Raw genomic sequence first — 6363 nt, 5'->3', positions numbered from 1 at the left:
TTACCGCGTTTTACGAGTCTCTTTTAGCAACTTTATACGAATACTGTTGCAATTTTTTCGCCGCGTTATAGGAATTCGCATTATAGGAATCGGCGTTATAGGGGTCTACTGTACTTTACTTTGCATTTGACGTGTTTTATGTTTGAAAGATTTATCAAATAACAAGTACCATATCTCTAACAGAACTAAAACAATTTCAAAACTTAGTTTATTAATCGTTCAACAACAGCAGTTTTTGTATCGGAAAGGGTTAAATAATAAATAATTTTTTACAAGTCTTTTTACTTATCTATGTAAAAATTCTTAAAAGTAGCTTTAAAAAAATCTTTAAGAAGCTTTAAAAACTGAGTGAAGTTTTTCCTTTTTTCTCGGTTCAACATAGCAATACATAGTAAATACATCGATTACCATTAGTAAACATTTTACTACATTATTAAATTCAAAGAATTGCAATTAAATCAGCTTGCCATAAATTATTACAATAAAAATTTTTGTTTTTCTTCGCCACTGTTTAATTCTTACAAGTTCATTAATTAAACGTATAAAGCATTTAAGAAGATGGTAATTTTTTCAAATAGAGTTTGCAGTAAATTGGACCCTGTTATTAATTAATCACACTAAAAAAAATAAAGGAGATTTAGGATTATNTTGTGATAGTCATTCGGCAAGATGTGTTTCTGGTCTAGAACCCTTTTCAGTTGCAGTAAAAAAAAGTAGATGCTGGCTCCAAGTAAATCAAAAGAAAAAATTTTTAACGTTTAAAATAATGTAAAAATGACTAAAATTGTAAGTGATAATGTAAAATCATATGCATATACAGGGCAAGCCACTACGTATTTAATGTAGAGAGCATATACTATATTACAATAAATTAAAAATTTCATTAAAAATTGCATCGAGATATTGTGACGTTGTCACATTAAATAATTGCTTGTTTTCAATTGTCTTCCTGTTTCGCCCTAATATTAAAAAATGGTTGACAACTGCATGAAAATTTATATATCAAGCTGTCATTTAATATATGGATGTTTTCTCTGCTTAAAATTCAATTGCTTAATTAATGCATTATCTAAAGCTGTTGGTAAAATAATATTAAAAGGTGTAAAAGATTTTCAAATATACAATATTACACGCAACATCACAATACTCAAGAAAACAATTCATTATTACGTATGCTCAGTATTACGTGTTGTATATACAATATTATTTATATAAATTTTGTTTTTTAGATGATGGATAATACAATCGAAGTTTCCAAGAATAAAGGACAATTCGAACCGCTTTATGTTGAACAATATCTATCAAAATATATAAATTTTGAATTGATTAAATGTTTTTCTCCATATGTCATACATATATCAGCTATTTACATTATTGTCATCTTCACTCTGCAATTTTATATGAAGTCCAAGCAACCGTATCAGCTTCGTGGACCACTTTTCTTCTGGAATACTTTATTGGCATTATTTAGTATCTGTGGAACAATAAGAATGGTTCCTGGATTGTGGATAATAATTCGTGATTTTGGATTTACATTTTCTGTGTGTAATATCAGTTTTGCTTTAAAACATCACCCCATCGAATTCTGGGTTTGTATATTTGCATGTTCAAAAATCATTGAATTTGGCGATACATTGTTTATCGTCTTTCGGAAACAGAAATTAATATTCTTGCATTGGTACCATCATAGTTTAACTTTGATTATAACAACATACAATGTTTCTGGCAAACTTTCTACTGGTTATTGGTATGGCGCAATGAATTTGTTGGTTCATAGCTTCATGTATTTATATTTAGCTGCAAAAGCAATAAAACTAAAGGTGCCTCGTTCTATTGCAATGATAATTACAATAAGTGAAATTCTTCAAATGATAATCGGTTGTTTTGTTACTGTATGGGCTGCAAGTCAGTATTTTAGAGGAGAGAACTGTAAACAAAATTATCAGCTCATTCTTTTTTCAATGTTTGTATATGCTACATATGCTGTATTGTTTCTTCGTTTATTTATAAAAACATACTTAGATAAAAGACATAAGTCAATACTGCAGCAGCGAAAAGATAATTGATGCGCTATTAGCTTGATTACAACTTGTAGTTTTCCTAAATGTTTTCATAATTTTAAAAAAAGTAAATTGTTAATTTTTCTTATTTGAATATTATAATATGTTACTTACTACAATTATGTACTTCGTTTCATTAACGTCATTTAATAGAATAAACTGTATTTCGTGTCATAGTTGAAATAAAATATTATTAAAGTAAAGTTTTTAATTACTATATATTTATATATGTGTATTATATTACCTTTATTAAATACTTGTATTAAATACAAGAATTTAGTGAAGGTTTTTCAAATGAAAATTTATTTTAAGGGATGTTCAAGCTTTAAAATAATCAATATTTTATCACTTGGAAATAGGAATAAAATGTTTTTTACTTAATAGTCTTAACATGAAATATCACAGATAAAACACTTATAAAAATGCAGATAATAAATTATAAATGTAATTTTAACTTCTTAACAATGAATAACAATTAGATAATGTTACGTATAAATTATTTTTTTTATGATTTATAAATTTGAAGAGGCAAATAAAATATTAAGATAAACATTTAGAGTTTTAGAATAGAAAGTGATTATTTTTGGAACATTAGCATAATTTGCCGTCTTAAATTTAAACAAGGAAAAATAGAAGACAAGTGATAAAAGTAAGGTTACTTCAAGCAAACTGTTGAGGAAAAATAGAAAAGTAAATAAAAACCTAATTTATCTTTATACTTAATTATTTTTTGTGAAATATACGTATTTCTTAACATTTATATATACAGTAAAATCTCGCTTTGTAACCACCTGGCTTATGTGATCACTCATCAAATTCGATTAGAAAATCTGAAACTTAATCCTTATATAAAACAAATAATATTCATATCACTTTATATTAAAAGTGACACGATCATAAAATTTTTTATTCCGAAATAGAATATCCATTATAAAGTAAGCCAGTAGAAAACAAAACCTGTTTAATTTTCTTCCCTCTCAGAAAGTAGGAAAATTACATGAAAAACTTATAACGAATATATATCAGTCAGATCTTCCACTTCTCCTTCGACAATAAACCTTTCAGATACCATTATTTAATTTTTATTCGCATTTAAATATTCAAATAATACTTTATTTTTTTACTCCTTAATAATATCGAATTTACAATAATTTGCATACATTAAATTATTACTTTCAGATAATACATAGCTAATTAATTTTTGTATTTTAAATTTTTTAAGGCTTTACTCAATACATTTAGATTTATTTAAATCATATAAATATTAAATTGAAGTAGATTGATGAGTCACCGCTTAGGCAGAATTCTCTTCTTGTTATAAAGGTATAACGACATATAGAAATGATGTACATTTTATTGCCCATTTTTATGTAGTATTAAAAAATTCAAATTCTTTTCGAAAAAACTTGAATTTATTAAACGCATTCGCTCTCCTAGTGAAGGTTATTAACCCATTGATTATCTGCGCATCGTGAATAATGGCTAAAACACGACTAATTAGCCGTGTTTTAGTTATTCGACCACAATAGTTTATAGAAACCCCTTCTTAAAACTCGTTCACTATTATTGCGTGCCTATTTGTCCTATTATAAATATGGTCCATGGAAAAACTTTAGCATCTTTCACGGAACTCGATCCCGAAATTCATCAGAGTGGGTGATTGATAGATACTCTTACCACTTTTCGCCAAGCTGTTATCATTAAGATTGAATATACAGTAATTAATTACAATAAAAGAAGTTACGATTAAGAAACTAAATTTTCTATCGTTTATAATACATAAATAGGTGTATTCAATAAAACACACTTACTTCAATATTGTTTAAGTTTGAGAAAATAAGTTAAATGTAATGATGCTAACCTTCATCTATTGTATTGTTTGTAGATAAGAGGATGAATGGATGTCATTAGAATTTACTTTCCTCATGCGAAAATCACTTTTGAAATTGTTCTTTCACAATAAAACGTTTAAGCGTGGATCGTGATTTTCATATAAATTTTACCCGAATCTTTCCTTTTATATTATTTATATTTAAAGACTTACGTGTGAAAAGCTTCTAATTTTATTTACTTTATGAAAAGCTTTTGTTCTTTTCTTATTTTTACTGCTTTTTTTTTCTTTATCATCATTCAATTTTAACAACAGTAATCAATGTTTTTGTCAAATAACTCTTCAATATGGAAAATTCTATAATTACTTTATATTAATATATAACTTTAGAATTAGTTTATTAAACGTAACTTAAAGAAAGGTGAATTATGCTAGTCGAAAAATAGAAATAAATTTAATTACACCAGTAAAATATTTTTTAAAATCAAATGTGTATATGTAAATATTTTAAGAAGATTGTGATTTTTCAAATAGAGTTTGCAGTAAATTGGACCCTGTTATTAATTAATCACACTAAAAAACGTAAAAGAGATTTAGGATTATATTGATTACAAACCTTGATTATATTGATTTACGACACTTTTTCCTCTTTCTTGTTAATTTTTTATGATAGTGAAATAGTATCAAAGAGCAAATTTCTTTTGGAATTTCGACTGGTGTTGGTTGAGACTGTGTTTTTCTGGATAATGTTGAAATCTATGTTTCTAATTCACTCTTTAAAACCATTTATTTTCTTTAAACAGTCAAAAACTTCGCCATAACCAACAACAGCAAATGCAGTTTCTTTTCCTCTTATAAGAAACGAAATTCAGTCTACTATATCGGTCTGAAAACAGGTTTACCACAGACTGTTAATCGTAGTTTAAAATTCCACCCGTACCTCAATTATATCTTTGATATAATTGAGGTTATCAGTATAGATATAGTTATTTGTTTAATAAATTCAGCTTTATCAGATTTTTTTTCAGAATGAGATTCTGTTTCTTTTCTACTTTGTTTGTTACGACAGATTCTTTAATAGGATCTTTGAAAGCACGAATATAATCTCCGATATCTTAAAATTAATTGAATAATTCTTCGCTATTAGAACCGATTCTTATTTTAGGTTTTTGATAACTCATCAGTAATTCGGTATAAACTATAGCCTATTATTTTACCAATAAAACAACCTGCCATAGACAATTTCGAATCCAACAGAAGTTCATAAAGCTCACCACCGAATTGATTTACTAAAAGAGTTTTTTTTTACTTTGTAAAAAAATACGTTTATAACAAAATTTTCTGATAACATCATTTTCATATTTTCTTAAATAATAAACATCAGACGACATGTTTCCACTTAATAAAATTTGGCATATTTCACATACAACAATGATTTCATCAAGAGTAGATTTTTTCACTTTTGTTCTTCTCTGTGAAGATGTAGTTTTTTAAAAAGTGCCAAAATATTATTATATTTTTACATTCTTTATTTTATACCAAGCATATTCGGAAATACTTTTTTATCAGGTAAACTCGAATCGCTCATAAAAAATTCATTATTAATTATAGCATTAAGAACTAATAATAACGTAATTTTTTCACGTTTTTCTATATGAATCCACGGAAAAATTAAAGTTTTGTGCAGACTCCTGATGACCTAAACCATTCACTTGAGTTTTATCACGATTATTTTTAAACAAAATCAAGCAATGGGTTTGTAAATTATTTTATAAAACTAAGACATAATGAAATATATCGAAAAAGTGTATTCAATTTGATTGAGAAAACACATCCCAAATTTTATCACTTTTTTTTATAAGTTATTTTATGGTTGAAATAAAATCTACACCAAAGTACATCAGATCACTATTACATTTGTGTTATAATTTAATCTTTGATATTATCCATTTTTGCCTAAATATATATACAGGCAAGTAATGATAAAAAAACTGCATTATAAATGGTATCAAGATATGAAGCATATGGAATTTTGATGCTATTGAATTTTTGTTCATACGTTCTATATCTCCACATGAAAGCAAAACTTTAAATTAACAGACTATTGTTCATAATAGAATCTCAAAAGTCGCATATAAAAAATAGACAAATGCTTCTGTATTAGAATAAATTCAACTTCTTCTGTATTAAAGAGAAGATTTAGCCGAAATAAATGGAAAGTGTTTAAGAAATTTCGTTAAAATTCAACATAATTCAGTAATAAGTAAGTATTAAAAAGTTATCAAGTTACAAACATAAAATATTAATTATATTAAATTAATTATATGTAATTTCCAACAATTATTAATTAACTTCTCATATTTGCAAAACAAAATACAATATTTTTAATGCAGAATAATCATTTGAATAGTGTACAGTTAATAAACAGAGTTGCATAACAGTTTCGAACACAAAATGCTGTCTACAATATAT

The sequence above is a fragment of the Centruroides sculpturatus genome, unplaced genomic scaffold, assembly GCF_000671375.1.
Source record: "Centruroides sculpturatus isolate CEXI.00-Female unplaced genomic scaffold, Cexi_2.0 scaffold810, whole genome shotgun sequence".
Classification (NCBI taxonomy): Eukaryota; Metazoa; Arthropoda; class Arachnida; order Scorpiones; family Buthidae; genus Centruroides; species Centruroides sculpturatus.
This window is presented reverse-complemented; position numbering follows the sequence as displayed.